General features: G+C 48.9%; 1 protein-coding gene across 6 annotated transcripts in view; it reads right to left on the bottom strand.

The window, feature by feature from the left end:
- FKBP15 (FKBP prolyl isomerase family member 15) overlaps nucleotides 1–17,066 on the bottom strand; it is a 2,419,492-nt gene that overhangs the window by 1,894,840 nt on the left and 507,586 nt on the right. The gene's annotated exons all lie outside the window — the stretch shown is intronic.

Here is a 17,066-nt window from a genome sequence, read left to right on the forward strand (position 1 = left end):
AGAGACCAACGACCATCGACTGTCAACTCGTTGGCATGAGCTCCCCATCCCGTGAGGGATGCGTCCGTCAGGATCGTCACCTCTGGCCAGGGTAGCCAAAAAGGAGCCCCCCTCATCAGATTGCCCTCGACGGCCCACCACAGAAGAACCTGGGAGACCGAGGGCGGCACCTGAACGGGATCAGACAACCTGCTGGAGGACTGTGACCACTGCATCTTGAGAGCCCACTGCAGAGATCTCATCTGCAGCCTGGCCTCTGGCACCAGGAGAATGCAGGATGCCATGAGGCCGAGCAACCTCAAGAACTCAAATGCCGGGAGACTCTGGGCATGTTGAGACTTGTTCACCATCTGCAGAATGTGAGAAGCCCTCACCTGGGGATTGAAACACAGCCCCAGGGATGTGTCGAGCACTGCTCCGATGTACTGGAGCTGCTGGGTAGGTGTCAAGTGGGACTTCAAGTTGCGGGAGAAGCCAAGCCTGTGAAGGGAGTGGCAAGTTACTGACAGATGATCCAGGACTTTCTCGGGAGAGCACGCCCTGATCAACCAATCGTCCAGGTAGGGGTAGACGTGAATCCCCCCCTTTTCTGAGATACGCTGCCACAACCACCATGAGCTTTGTGAAGACCCTCGGTTCGGAGGTCAATCCGAACGGCAGGACCAGAAACAAAGTGCGAGTGGCCAACCGCGAACCTCATGTACTTCTTGTGCTTGGGATGAATCGGCACATGAAAGTACGCGTCCTTGAGGTTACGAGACACCAACCAGTCCTGAAGTTGAAGGGCCTGGAGGACTTGAGAGAGAGTAACCATCTTGAACTTGTTCTTCCTGAGGAGCTTGTTCAAACCACGCAAGTCCATGATGGGTCTCAATCCCCCGTCTTTTTTCGTGATAAAAAAATATGGGTAATACCATCCCTTGTTCTCTCCGCTACAGGCACCAGTTCTATGGTGCCTTTCTCCAGCAGGGATTTGATTTCCTGCGCAAGGAGCTGATCCAGACTCTTCAAAGAGAGATTCCCTGGTGGATTGTCATGAGGCCTCTGCCGGAAAGTAAGACAGTAGCCGTGGGCTATGATCTCCATAACGCACAAATCTGAAGTAATGGCACGCCATTCTACAAGATGCTGCGCCAGCCATCCCCCAACCGGCGAACCATGGGACATGGCCTCATGGCTGAGCTGAAGCGGCTGCGGCAGTGCCTGAGGGCAAAGAGGCAACTGCTCGAGCGGCCTTGGCACCTCGAGTACCCCGTTTTCCACCTCTGGTACTCCTATGTTGGCCCCTTCGACTTGCAGCTCCCCTCGATCAACCAAAGGTAGAGTAGTATCGAAAGGAACCTCCCCTCCATTGCTGTCCCCTAGGACGAAAAGGCGGAGGTTGGCGAACTGCTGCGCTCAATGACTTTGCTGCAGCTTTGGAGGTCTGCAAACTCTCAAGGCTCTCGTCAGCCTTGCGCATCACGGTGCTCGCCGCCATGGACCGGCTGACACAGTCTGCTACGTCCAGACCCGATTGAATAGATTCACACATGGCATCCTTGCCATCCTGTACAAGGGCAAGAAAGCCATCCCATTCCTCCCCTTTGGGAATATGTTCAGCCGCCAAATAAACACAATTGCACAGAGTGTGAGTGAAACCTGCTAAGGCACACAGAGTTGGCTGCTTTCAAAGCCATACCCCCTGAAGAAAATACTTTCTTCGCCCAAACGTCAAAACGTTTGTCGTCCCTATCAGGAGGGATGGTAGGGTACAACGCCTGCTTTGCTGGGGCCGTAGCCGCCTGCACCACCAAACTCTCCAGAGTCAGGTGCGCTGTCAAGTAGCAGGAGTCGCCACTGGCTGGACGGTACTTTTTCGGCAACGACTTACTCACTGCCGGGAGACTCTACGGAGCAGTCCAAGCCACTGCCACCCTTCTTTGCAAGGCCATATGAAATGGCAGTACCGGGTCAGTTGGTGGACCTTGGTCCAAGATATCCGTCAGGTCATCCTGCAGAAAATCCACTGGTGGCGCAGACCACCCCAAGTACTCCGTCACCCTCAACATGAGACGCCGGTATGAAGACTTGGCGTGCGTGCCAGGCTCAGGCCTACCGATCTCAACCTCCGGAGAGGTATCCAGACCACTGGCGTCGTGCAAAGACTGACGCAGGTCTTCCATCTGGCTATGATCGTCCGGAACCTCATCAGGAACCAAACCTTCATCAGACCCTTCATCCACCTCAGAGATGTAATCTAGAGGCTGGAATAAATCCCTCGATGAGGGCACAGAAAAAGGTTCAAATACAGGCCTCACTGACTTCTTCAGGGCCTTCCTCAGAGTTTCCACCGATGCACGGGGTACCTCCGGTAAAGCCTCTACAAAAGGCGTCAACGGAGTCGAGCGTGGCGCCGATGGCTTCGACACAGGCCCCTACGGCGGTGCCCCAAGCATGTCCTTTGACGGCCTTGGCGCCGACGACTTCCTCGGAGGCGGAGCCTCGAGAGAGTCCCTTGACGGACATGGCATCGAGGACCTGGGACCTGGAGCGGGCATGGCTAGAGCGATCCACCTTGTCCGATCGGCAACGCAACAGCTCCCGATGATCGTGCGCCCCCCCCCCCCCGAGCCCGAAGGCATGCGAGCGGTGGCCCTAGCGCGTTCCCTGCCAGCTTCTCTCGAAGGCACGGTCGGAACGGAGCCCTGGGATTCGAAAATCGCCATCACCTCCTTATGAAATGCGTCCCATTCCACAGGAGAGGAATGCTTGTTGGGACAAGCTACCCGCCGTCTGGCGGAGTCCTCGGACGAGGAAGGCGACCGGTGACAGCGCTTCCGCGAGTGCCTCGAAGAGGCAGAGGAATGGCTGCAACCACTCCTGGACCGAGACCCGCCTGGACTTAAGCCGACGCGGAGAATCGCCCCTCGAATAGTCGGTCGAAAGCCCAGCGGATTTCGACTTTCGGGGTTTGGAAACCCTACCTACAGATAGCTTCTTCGCTCCCGCAAGGCCTTCAACGTCAAAGACTGGCAATCGTCACAGTCATCGGTGGCGTGGTCCTTGCCGAGGCACCAGAGGCAGACATCGTGCGGGTCCGTAAGCGACATCTTGGAACCGCAGTCCCGACACTTCTTGAATCCCGACTGCGGGGTAGAAGAAGACGAAGACATGATATCTTCACAAAACAACCAAGTTCGAAGAACCGATAGAAATCAGAAGAACTGTCACGCCCCTCACCCAAATCCCCCTCTGGCAAACCCATTGGCCAGGTGGAGTCATGACTCGGGCCTCTAGAGCCTGGCATCCTCTTCAAAACCCCTCAGGGGGCCAGTCCTGGCGCTTATAGCACCAGACTCATATACCATGAACAACAATGTGCTTGGGAACTACTTTATTGTATTGTCAGCCAACATTGAGGCATCCACATTGATTGGTTCCTAAGAACCAAGCTATGCGGTCTAGTGTTTTGGGTGTGGCAGGCCTGGAACTACTTTCCCTGGTACTACTTTACCTGGGCTATATAAACCACACCCTGACTGCAGAACATGCTTCGTGTTACTTTGCAGCTTGCAACGGGACGCTCACTGTGTCCAGCTATTCCCTCAGAGAAGCAAAACCTGCAAGGAGACAAAAGGAACATCATTAGCAGCAGCATCTTATCTGCAGTCTTCATCTTTCAACACTCGCAGCTACTGAGAACAGCTTCCTCGAATCTGCACGCCTCCCGGACAGAACGACTTGAAAGAGGAAGATCGAGGCAACATTAAAGTAGAGATATTTACAAATTACGAACTGCTCAAAAGGCTTACCTGGCTGGTCGCCTCTCGGCTGGCACCACTCCGGACATTCCATTCGCGATGAAGAACGACGCGACCTACAAGGAAGGAAAACACAGGTTAGCAAAGGCAAGACTTTGCAGCGCTTACTTACCGCATCATAGCGCCCTTAATACGCCATCATTTACCACCGGGGCTCAACCAATCCAGTTCGCCGCACTGAAGCTCTGCATACCTAAGGGAGAAAAAAAGAGACATTTTAAACAAAGAAAAGCATGCAGGATAGCAACAAAACTAAAGAACAGCAATAAAACCTACCTGAACAATATCAAATGGGCCAGCATCAGTGAAGTAACTGGACCGCACTCGCCCATGAAAGACAACGCGCCCCTGCAAAGGCAGGACGGAGAGCATGCCTAATTCTACCACATGTTGAGGAGAGGGCGCCAGAGGGACTGAAAGCATACGGGGGTGGAGGGAGGATACTTACCCCAGTCGGTCAGTCTTGAACACAGTCCTCCTGTATTTTCAGGCAGAACCTTCCCCGCAGACCACATCAGGGCAAAGCTGAGAAGTATACCAGCGAGTAACCCAGCTGGGTGGCTTCCTTGTGGATACCAGGTGAGCGTAAAAAGAACCGAGGCGCGCCGAGTTCTCCGAAGCGAACACGTTTGCGGAAAAAACGGAACTGAGGCTATGGGCGTTGTACACCCTACTCATGACATCCGGTGACGTCGGCGCGACGGAGGCCCTCGAGGACAGCGTATCGACGTCATTGACGCAGGAGCCGAAAATGTTCCGAAGCAGCACAGCTGTGGTGATTACCGGTCATAGATGTGGAATACGTCGGAGGAACCAATCCCCTTGAACAAGTGGTACAGCAGTTTTTTAAATGATGTCAAACTACAGAGATCATTGTATACACATTTATCAATTTAAATATGCAGAAAGGAATGGAGATTGTTGTGTAGGCAGGGTTATCATGGTGCTGGCAGAGGTTTTTTGTGAAGTCTGGTGCGAATCTAGGAAACTTGCAACCTAGCATATCTACCTTACAAAACACAAACAGAAAAGTATGGGCAACAAGTTTCGCTATGCAGACTACACTTTTAACAAAAAGTTTTATTTTTAAAACAGGGCTGCCTTCCTACTCCTCAATTGTAAAAAAAATCATCCAAATTCCTGCTGGGCAGTCCACGCAGACAGCAATATAAGATATTTAATCACATCGCAAGACCTGTCAAGCAGAGACAGGAGGTGGTCTTACATAGCTTATTCTACATCTGCACGGTATGAGGACACAAAAGTAAAAAAGTTAATGGAAGGGGGGGGGGGAGGAATGGGGGCTGGGGGCGGAGTCGAGCCCGAGAGCCATTTAGATGCTCTTTCCTGGCTGTGGGGAAGGCTGCAGCAGCCTTTTGCCCTTTAGACATGGACCCACCGGAGGTGGAAGGCCCAGGGGTATAAGCGGGGAGGTGGGGTTTGTTGTGGGTCCGGCCAGGCAGCACCTCTTCACAAATTAGCATGCCAAGGACAGGTACAGCCATCAGGCCCCCAGCACAATGGAAACCCAGACATGCCCGAGGCGGTAGGGAGAGTGGGGTGGCAGGGGCAGGTGACAGCAGGTTGTCACTGCCTTTGACACCCCACATCAAAGGCACCCCTCCCATCTGGACGGACATGGGGGCGAGGGGCCTTTGATGATCCAAGAGTGGCTATCTTACCCCAAGGCCAATTTTGGCCTAAAACTAAGGTGGCCAAGGTAGCCCCATCATCTATTGCTCCTCTGCCCGACTCCTGCGCGGGCTCCCGCAGACAAGCTAATTTAAAAAAAGCCTACCCTCCCACCCCGCTTATCAGGATGCTTAAACACTAAAGGGGGCAAGCAGAAAAATCAGAGTAAAAGACAACCCTTTAAATAGGCCAGGCAGCAAACAGGAGAGGAGTTCACAGGAACACTCAAAGCACAAAGTCATCTTATAACTCGAAGAAAATAGCTCAACAGCAAGGGCAGAGTGTTAAACTAAGAAAAGGGGGAGGAAAAACAGAAACCCAGGAACAACCCACTAAGAAGGAAAGGACAAATAACTGAAAAGACAAATGCCTACTAATAAAAACAGTTAAAATAACCACAGCAAAACAGAGGTTGACGAGCAGAAGCAAAGTATAACCACGGAAACGGGAATCCAGTTGTGAGAGCCCAAGCTCAAGAATCCATCACTGAGGACAAAAATCATGACGCCTCGCAAGGGGCTAATCCTAAGTGGATCATAGAGCGAAGGGTATACCAACATATGTCTTAAAATAAGGGGGGAAAGGCACATGGCAGGTGGCAGAAAGGAAAACTGCTTCCCCGTAGGGCATGGAAAGGACAATGCCCCAAAAAAAAGGAAGCACATTTGATGCAAGTGGAAGCTCGAGAACCCATCTCTGAGCATGAATAATTTATAGCGTCTCGGAAGGGGCCATATCACAAGTGGATCAGAGAGCAAAAGGTATGCCTACATACAGTGGGAAAAGGTAAAACTCCTGCCACAAGGGGTGTAAGGAAAAGACATGCCCCAAAAAAAGAATTCAAAGTTAGTTGGAGGCAATCCCAAGCTCCAGAATCCACCTCTGAGGATAAAACAAAATTAGTAGCGCATCTCAAGGGGCCACATCACAAGTGGGTCAGAAGAGCACATATCCCTTAAAAGCGAGGTAATGGCACACAACAGTAAGTGCAAGGCACATGCCTCTCCAGCTTGCATGCAAAGAACAAGAACAAAGAAAAGGAGTCAATACCATAGCAAAGAAAGACTGTTTATTGCAAGAATACTTATGAAAACAAGAATGCCAGGGATAAAAGCAAGGCAGGCATCTTGTGTACAAGGAATACAATATCAAAGTCAATTTCAAATACAAAGAAGATAAACTGGACACAGCTCACAAGCTTTTGTATGAAGGACGGCAGGGGTCAGGCTCGAGTTGGCTCTACTTGGGAGTAGGGCCACCCGCTCACCTGACCCTCTGTTCCCCAAAATATTTGTGTTTTTTATGATGTTGTTTATGGTTGGTTTTCTTTGCACCATAGCTCTTGTTACAATAAAGCTTGTGGACAAAGTTTTTCCTCCTGATGGAAGCAACCGCATGGGCAGGAGCTCCCTTACCACTGCAGGAGCAGTGGTACAATCTTCATAGGGGCCTTTCCCTATCACGGTAAGCCTGTGGGCTTGTTATCAAGCAGACAGCCATCATAGCTGTTATGCTAAGAAACAATCCTGTTTCCTGTTGGGCAAAGTCGCCATTTGCTGAATCCTTCGCTGTTGTTCGTTTAACATTCCGACATGCTTTGAACCAACAATGGTTTCAAGATTACATCATGGCCGCCGTGTTTTGGTACGGCAAGCACCTTCCCTGCAACAATCAGTCCTAGTAAGGCTACATTGGGATTGGCCGGAGCCATCCCTTTACAGAACCTTGATTCGCCAGCAGGCGAGCAGCCGGCCCACCTCCAAAGGCCTAACTACCAAGGCCACACCTGTCCTGAGCCTGCCCAGAGTTGCCAGAGGCCAAGGCATGGCGCTCTGCCCATTTCCATTTCCTTTTCTATACGCTGTTCCACTCATCGAAGTCTACTGCAGACCTGTGAAAGACTGCCTCTACATCCGCACCACCTCTGTCGGGTAAGCACAGACCCACAACATAACTCTCCTCTAACCGCTTATCGGCTCTGCATCCACTTGTCTTACAACTCGTGCGTCTCTTATGCCATTAATAGCACTAGCTTTTATTCTCAGAATCTCACTCTGAATATGATCCTGTTACCGCAACGTTATGACTATTCACGCCATGTACTTCGCGCATAGTGCCGGACCTTGCTTCAGTTACACGTGTATGCCCTTAGCCATATCGCAGTTGTCATGTGTCCCATACCAGGCCAAGTGTAATTATCTATACTGCTACGTTTGCTTGTAATTACTGCATCTGTCTACCATACCTGTCCGCACCCGCTTCTTAAACGTGTTTACATGCCTAGCATTATTCTCACATCCTGCATTTAATGATCTATCTCCATTCCGAATGCCTAAAACTGCACTCCTTCCTGCGTGCAGTGCCAACATCGAATACTGAACTCTATCTGACTATTGTATTCGAAACGTGCTTTCTGCCTAGCGTGTACTTGGATCTGCATCTACCGCTTCATACCTTTCTACTCCTGCTCCTTTACCACTATTCCTGCATACCTTAATTCCGATCTCCATATTGGATCAACACCTAGACCCTCCTCTCACCTGGCAACCGCACCTACCTACTTCGGCATTTTAACGGTTTATCTGCCTAATGTAAACTGAGTTGGCATTCATGCATATCCCCATTATCTGCACCCGTACCTGATCTGCTTTTTGCCCAATATGAGCTGTGCCCTGATCAATATCATACTATGCATTCACACATGTGCCTGATCCCCACTGCACACATGTCGGTTGTGACCATTCCCATGCCATGCTAGGTACTGACAATTGCATCTGCCTCTGATCTGGTTCGTTCCCACTGTTATTGTACTGCACCTGTGCTATGCGAGCAACCGTTATTTGCACTGCATATGACCTACCTTTACCTTTATGTCTTGTGATTGCACCTACGCCAACTTGCAACTGCTTTGTTCACATTAGTTATTGTACTGCACCTATGCTATGCGAGCAACCATTAATTGCCTCTGATCCAATTCCCGGATTTGCCGTACAAATGCAACTTCGACCTGCTTGTGCGAACGCTCGTGAACCTTGTTCCCAGCGAGGCCACTCTATGCTCACATGGCCGACTACTCTAACTGCAATACCCAACTGTATTATTTCATGTTCACTGCTCTGAATGCCAGCCACAGCTCTGTTATCACTGTTTGACCCCTCTGTGTTTTTGAAATGGCCTATTGTCACTACCAGACACAGTGTGCCCTTCTGTAATAACTTACTGTTAGCCACGGTGCGCCCATTTGAAATTGCCTGTCAATTGCCAGTCTGTGTGCCCCACTGACACAGCCAACTGCTAGCTATTGTATGCCCTTTGAAACTACCCATTGTCTACTGCCAGCTACTCTGCGCCCACTTGAAATAGCCCGCTTGTCAAATGTTGTGTGCCCTTCTGAACCAACCAACTGTTAGCCATTGCGTGTCCCTTGAAACTGTCTATTGCCGGCTACTGTGTGCCCACTTGAAATAGCCTACTGCCTGACTTTGTGTGCCCTTCTGAAACAGTTAGCCATTGTGTGCCCCTCTGAAGCAGCCTACTGCCTGCCACTGAGTTGCTCTCATACCTCAGCCTACATGGAACTAGCCTACCCTCACTTATACGCCCTTTGTCTATGCTGAGCTAGACTGCATTTCCCACTCACTCACTACAATGTGCCTTAACAACACTCAGGTGGCCTCTCTGTTGTGCCTTAACATACCTATTATTGCTTTAATTATGTCCTCCTCTAAACACGCACCTTGTCCAACCATGGACAGAAACAGCAGACTTCGAGCTAGATTACCCCGCCTCTACAAGCCTGTATGTTATAACAACAAGGCCCTTAAACCCCAACATAAACCTACCTCACGGTACCCTAAGCTATGTCCCAACCTAACTATTCCTTGCAACAATACTACTCAACCTACACTCATCCCAATAAAAATCCAGAACACACCTAACGTAACCATACTATCTGGAGCTTTGATCAATGCCAGGTCTCTAGTGGCCCACGCCACTGAAATAGCCGACACCTTATCCTCCGAAAACCTTGACCTCCTGGCAGTCACCAAATCATGGCTGCACGAAGCAGGAGGTCCAGCACTCTCTCTAGCAATTCCTGAAAACTATCAATTAATCAGAATGGACAGACCTAAGAGCAGAGGCGGTTTGGCCGTTCTAGCAAAACCTAACCTCGCTCTAAGACTACTAGCTCAACCTCCCCTCAAATCATGAGAACTCCTCATAGCCAAATTGCCTATCTCCAACTGCCACACCTTAACAATCTACCTAATATATAGGCCACATTGGGACATTCGAGGAGGATCTATCTAGCCTCTTAGCCAATAACACAAAAGAGTCGTCACAAATCCTACTACTAGGAGATTTGAATCTAGGATTTAATGACCCTGATGACAAACCAGCACAATCTATAGCCACTATGCTAGCTGAACATGGCCTAACCCAAAAAGTGCTCACCCCAACCCACAACAAAGGAAGGACTCTGGACTGGGTCGCTACCTTGTACTGTGATACCACCGTCACCAAAACTACCCCTCAAATTTGGACAGACCACTACCTTATCGACTTTACATTATCTCTTAATAAACAAATTACCAAAGAGAAAATTATGGCACCACCTCTATCCGCTTGAGCAAAAAGAATATATAACTCCAGACAATCTCCTGCCATTACTGATACCAACCATCAATGCTCTTCCGGATAACCTGCATCCAGAGTGCCTGGTAGAAAGTTACAATAATGCTATGAAGAAAGCACTAGATACCATTGCCCCTCTAAAACTTCAAAAAAGTAAACAAGAAGCACACCTAAACGCCTGGTTCATCCCCAAATTAAAAGAATTAAGAATGCAAAAAAGGAAACTAGAATCTAAATGGTGACACACCCCATCTGAAGAAAATAAACTGAAACAAACTCTTTGCTAATAATTACAAAAAATAAATCCTACTAAAATAAAATCTCTTTAATGAAAGAATCTGCAATGCAAGCTCCAACACCAGGGAATTATTTTCTATCCTAAGGGAGCTGGAATCCCCCATGCCCCCACCTGACAACATAGCCAAAGATAAACAATGGTGCACTATTTGTATTTATTTGTATTTTATTTATTTGCATAGCGCACCAGGCCCGAGGGCAACGGGCGCATCTCATATGGCAAATAGATACATGAATGGCATGGATACAGTTACAATCAATCACATTAAAATCACAATGTAGTAGAATACAAGGCAGTGCAGGTTGGCAGGCTAGGTGGTAGTCGGCGAGATGGTGGCGAGGATCAGATTGCATGAGAAGGCAGTGGGTCAGATGTAGCGGATAGCCAGAGCTTGGCTTTGTGTTTGAATAAGGTAGGGGAAGGCATGGTTCTAATGGTGAGTGGCAGTGAGTTCCAGAGTTTGACAGCAAGGATAGGGAAGCGAACACCTCCGGCTGTCTGTAGCTTGTATCTGGGAATCGTAAGGCAGTGTGCTTGGGCAGATCTGAGTGACCGTGAGGGTATATACTGAGAAAATCGAGAGGCTAGGTAGATAGGGGCCTGGTTGTTTACACATTTGAGAGTGAGGGTTAAGGATTTGAGCGATATCCTTTGGGCAACTGACTAGCATCCAAAATGCTCTAAAAAATCAAATTAAAACACTCCAAACCAAAATCTCCTTAAAAAAAGACCCACTAACTCCCAACGAGACACCTCTCATCACTTACCCTATGACAACTATCCCACCAGGCCCGGACCCATTCAAATTTGCCAAAATCTCCACTCTGGAACCCGAAAGAATTATCGCACCCCTCAAACCATCCTATTTTAAGAGTGACAGCTGCCCAGCCCAGCTAATTAAAGATGCTGCAAGGGACTAGCCACCTTCATAACCAAATTGATTAACCCATCCTTCACCTCCAACACTATCCCAAGCAACGTAAAAGAGTCTTGGGTTTTGCCTCTCCTCAAAAAGCAAACACTAGACCCTGCTACTCCCATCAACTACAGGCCTATCACCACGGTACCGTTCCTTCTCAAGATAATAGACAGAGTAGCATACCTACAAATCCAGCACTATCTTCAAACCAACCAACTCCTAGGTGCCCGCCAATCAGGATTCAGACCTCAGCACGGTACAGAGACAGCCTTAATTGATCTCTAAGTACAAATCGACAAGCTCAATGACAAGGGAAACACCGCTATGTTACTCCTCCTTGATCTGTCGGCGACCTTTGATCTGGTGGATCACACAGTCCTGTGCGAACAACTGGCTTTGGCTGCCCACTTTTCAAACGAGGCCATAGCCTGGATCCAATCATTCTTGGACAACCGCACAATGAGAGTCTTCTCCACATTGGCATCAGCAGACACCATTAAAATAGCTTGCGGTGTACCCCAAGGTTCTTGCGTCTCGCCAACTCTGTACAATATCTTTACCAAGCCCCTATTTGACAAATTGGACAGACTGGTTGTCAAATGTACCAATTACGCTGATGACACTCGGATCCTAATTCCCCTTTCGGGCAATTTCGACTCTGATACGGCCTTGGTAAACAAAACATACCTCATCATTCAGGCATCGATGGCCACGCATGGCCTATGCCTGAATGATGATAAAACTGAAATCCTGCTCCTCGGATCCGCTGCCAACCTAAAAAAACTCTGCTCCAACTACCCGGCATTTAATATTGATGGCAATATAATTACAGTTGCCAAAGCAGTGAAAACACTAGGCTTTCACCATGATTCGGCCTTGACATTAAAGAAACAAGTGAACTCCTCTACCGCCTACACGTGCAAGCTTATTAGAGCAAGTAGAGCTTTCCTCACCCACGCCAGCTGCATCATCATTGCCAACGCCCTAATACTTTCCAAACTCGACTATTGCAATGCCTTGTATTTGGGAGCCAACAAATACATCATTGGCCAAACTTTAAACATTGCAAAATAATGCCCTTAGAACTGCCCTCAATTTACCTTCCAAAGAACACATCTCCAACCAAAGAAGAGGATACAAATGGCTCAAAATCTGTGACAGAATCTCACTTACAACGGCATCTCTTGCCTTCAAATGTCTTAACGCACCCCCCCCCCCCAACCAGGCAGCAAGAATAGTGAGAAAAACATCAATCCACCCCACCAGAACCGTCAATTCCTACTGCCTACAGATACCTAAATTTAGACTAAAAATAACAGGCAGCAACAGCTTCCCAGTCAAGGCTGCCCAATACTGGAATGCTCTCCCACTTAACATTAGAACAGACCAATCCTACTATAGCTTTAGGCGGAATATTCTCACATGGCTACGCTCTAATGACCCCCAAGATTAACCATGCCTCAACTCGCACCCACAGATCTTACTAAATCTGACTGTATATATGTATATTCTTTAACTGATTTGATGTAATGATTCATATTTATATTGTGCCTTACCTTGTAACTAAGCTTTTAAGTACTTGTTTTTCTGTTCTCTGTTGCGCCCAGTTACCTTTGGGTTTGGCGCGCCATACAAAATCAATATACAAACATATCTCGTTTGGCCTCCTCTTTTCTGGTACTGTCATCGCTGCCATCTGGGTCACCCTGCACCCCCCCCCCCGCACTAAAACACTTCCAGGCTTATAACTTTCCAAAAAGAAAGTCAGTGAGGGAGCCGCTTGGTGGAGGGCCTTCCCCAGCAACTTCTGTACAAATGTGGGGTGTGGAGGTAACCCTGAGGTCGAGCTGTCCGCCACCATCACAAACTCTGCGCTGACCTCTCTAAAATGGCACCACCCGGGATAACTCGCAGCTACGTGGGCATTGGGTGAGAACTGCCCCCCCTCGGGCAGCCGAGAGGACCGAAGTGACAGCGAGGGCTGCCAGGGCTGCATGCGCTACTGCGCCCCTGATCTGCTGCTGAGGAGCGGGGGATGACCAGTGAGGCATTCCGGGCCAGCACAGGTTCGAGCACCGTATGATCAGCAAAGTGGAGGAGGGGCGACCACGCGGCTGAACCCTGGGAGTGCCAGGCTAACCCGTAAGCAGCATTGTTGCCTGGCCCGCGGGTGAACTTTGCCAGTGTCGGAGAAGAACGGAGGGCAGTATTCAACTCCTACCCGACAGTGGGGGAAGCTTGCTTCTGAACAGTGTTCCCGTAATTGTATTTGCGATGCTGCCCCCGGCATCGGCGATGACAAAAGGGAGATGCTTTGCCTGGATGGAAAGGTTGGTTACCAGCTTAGCCGACCTCCGCTGATGTCGTGTAATGTGGAGGAGCCTGCTCTGAGTGAGGTCCACATTGTTTGCTGCCCATTATTCTTTTTTTAAAAGCATCTCCAGGTTCAAATTGCTTCTAGAGCCTGGATGTAACCAGCACCATTGACGCTCTATGCCAAGAATTGCGGCAGCCTTTGGCTATGAGAGCCTTGCATTTGGCACGGTTTCCTTCCTAGCTGTTCATCTTGAATTATTTTTGCACCACCAATGAAACCCTAAGGTTGGGGGACGAAGGCAAGCTCTGAGCATATATGAAAATCCAGATACAGCATCTACAGCCCGGTTGTCAGCATCTCCTCTGCTGGGCCCTGGCCCGCTGCCGTAGATGAAACAGACGGCCAGCTTGTATGGTGTGAGTTGGGCAGATACATTCTACTGTATCAGTAAACTTCCCTGACATGAAGTAAGGCGCCTTCATCTATGCTTGGAACCCGAATGCAGCATGGATTCACAAAACAGCGGTTTTGGCGGCCGGGGCCTCTCACTAGCTATCTGCAGGGCTTGTCCCCACTTTGCAGCTACAGAATCTTTTACAATTGAAGGCATGCAGATCATATTGTGCCACTGCTGCGTTGCCAAGTCTGCAGGTATTGTATCACCCCGCGCCTCTGGCAGATCCCAGATTCCCCCTTTTCTGCCTTGTTTACTAGTGGCACTATTCTCTGTTGGTCAACCAGGCACCTCAAAAGCCACCCTGGGGCAGACATACCTAGCTTGTGTAGCATCCACAAGTTCAGCCTTTGGGGTGGGCTCTCCCTCTTCCCACCCCTTCACTTTCTTGGCTCTACCATTTCCTCTGGCAAGTCGAAGAAATCTAAATCTTTGGACATCAAAGAATTTCTGACCACGCCAGGCCAACATAAGCTGCAGCAGACAGCCCCCTCTAAGGGCTCTCCGGACATGATGGATGAGGACGACGCACCTATGTCAGCCACGTAGGCGGATATTGCCCTTCTCCTCAAAACTTTGAAAACTGAGATGCTGATGGAGCTCAGACAAGATATTTAAGTAAGTAAAGCAGATTTCATCCCGGTCCATGTCGGAGATTAGCAAAAGCATGGACTCGATGGGGATCAGGCTGACGGACATAGAGGGCTCAGTTATGGAGCTTTCAAGTGGCCAATCAGATATGGAGTAGAGGCTGGTCTCCCTGGAAGAACAGCAGGCGTTGATGCTAACCAAAATTGAAGATGGGGATAACAGATCAAGACGGAAAAACAACCAGCTTCGGGGGATTCCACAATCTGTCTCCGACACTCAGCTTAGGCCGTATGTCCAAGATCTTTTTCGAGACATTTTAAGCATGCTAGATGATGCAGACATGCTTCTTGACTGTACACATATGGTATTCTACCCAGTTCCAAAAAGGGGTACCTCCCGGACGTCCTCACGAGTAAATTTTTTTTTCAAATGAAGGGGGCAATGAATAAAGATGGAGGATTTCCGGAGTAAGCCTTTTGTGGTGCAAAATTCTGCATCTTCCAAGATCTGGCACAACTTACCTTGCAGACGAGGCGGGGATGTGCCCGCTTACTTGGTACCTAGGTCATTGACGTTTTACGTATGGCATTCCTTCTTTACCCTCAGCAGACTTGTTTTAGCCACCGTTACTTCCCCCTCCTTGTACGAGCTGCATTCCCCCCTGGACTTCATCGGATATACTCTTCATTGTGACTAAAAGATCGTTATAATCTCTTTGGTCATGTTTGGGGGCCTTATTGGCCATGTTGGCCCTTTCCATGCATTTACCATTGGATTTCTCTCTGGTTTTATCTGTTCCACGGTTATATGCTTTGTTCTATTGCAAGAGGAAGACCTATCTGTATGTGACACAAAGGTTCAGATTGGTTCTCTGTGGGGAGCAATCAAGAGTTTAAAATGGGGGACTGTACTTTCCTCCGCTGATCATCCCTCAAAATGGGATAACGTTTTCTGGTATTCCCACACCGGAGCTATACAAATGTATATGTTATCGGGGAGAGGGGGGTGCGGGTGTTGTCTTGAATGCTCTCTTACCATTTATGTTGTCTATTAAGATGGTCTCCCTGAACACACAGGGGCTTAACTCCCCCTTTAAGAGGGAAGCAAAGCTCCACCGTCTTGCTACCTGCGATCCAAACATGGTTCTCCTACAAGAGACCCACCCCCTAAGCAGTCTGATGAATGGCGTTTGACTTCTCGTAAGTTCCCCCATCAGTTCTTTGCCACTGGGAGAACTAAAAAGCGGGAGGGCGCTATGTTGCTTAACGTTAAAATGCCCTTCATCAAAAGACGGGTGCTCTCTGACAAAGAGGGGTGATATCTGGGTCTATCTGGAGTCTTGGGTGGATCTCAATTTATGGCCCTATTGATGATCAATGCTCCTTATTTGACTGCCTCTTCCCAGTAATAGCCCAATTCGCAGATGGGGAATTGTTTCTTGGAGGTGATTTTAATGCTGTAATGGACCCGGTAAAGAATCGCTCCTCTGTAGCCTCCTCTGCATGTATCCGCTCTGCAGCCTCTCTCCCCCAGGGGGTTTGCGATCTGGATATGGAGGTCTCCTGGTGACATTTACACCCAGTCGACAGAGATTATACATTTTATTCCCACGTGCATGGCTGCTATTCCAGGATTTACATGTTTTTCTCCTGCCTCTCTACATTAGATACTGTGTCCTTGAAGGTATCATTGGTAATAAACTTAATTCAGATCATGCTTTGCTTACACTTACAGTCCTAGTCAGGCAGGGCCAGCGGTTCAGGCCCCCCCCTCTCTTGACATATCAATGATAACCTGTTGCGGGACCCTTATGCTGAGGAGAAAGTGAGGGACCATATAATTCAGTATTTTCAGCTCAATGACACTGAGGAGGTCTCATTGGATGTTGTATGGGAGGCCTACGAAGCTGTAATTAGGGGCAAGTTCATTTGCTTATCTGCAGCACATCGGAAATTGTTGAGCTTGCAGATCTGCATCCTTGAGATTCGGGTCCAGGCCCTAGAGCAGGAATACAAAAGGACGGGCTCGTGGAGGACTTACTGTCAGCTGCGGATTTCTAAGGGTGAGCTGGAGGCAACCAAATCTCTTTTACGCACCAAACAATTTTACTATTCAAGTAGTAAAAAAGCTAATAGGATTCTAGCATGGAAGTTGCAGTGTCTCCTAACTAGGAATCACAATTGAGGTCTTGGGTCCCTCGTAGGCGAAATCTGTTCTGACGAGGCAACCAAATTGAGCATTCTCACTGACTATTACACCTCCCTGTTTCGTCCTGAAGATCTAGATATTGAACAACAATGGCACCACCTCCAACACTTATCTCCCCATAATTACGGTGGAGAGAAGACAGCAATTTG

Source organism: Ambystoma mexicanum, chromosome 8 (genome assembly GCF_040938575.1).
Source record: "Ambystoma mexicanum isolate Mex_15411 chromosome 8, UKY_AmexF1_1, whole genome shotgun sequence".
NCBI lineage: Eukaryota > Metazoa > Chordata > Amphibia > Caudata > Ambystomatidae > Ambystoma > Ambystoma mexicanum.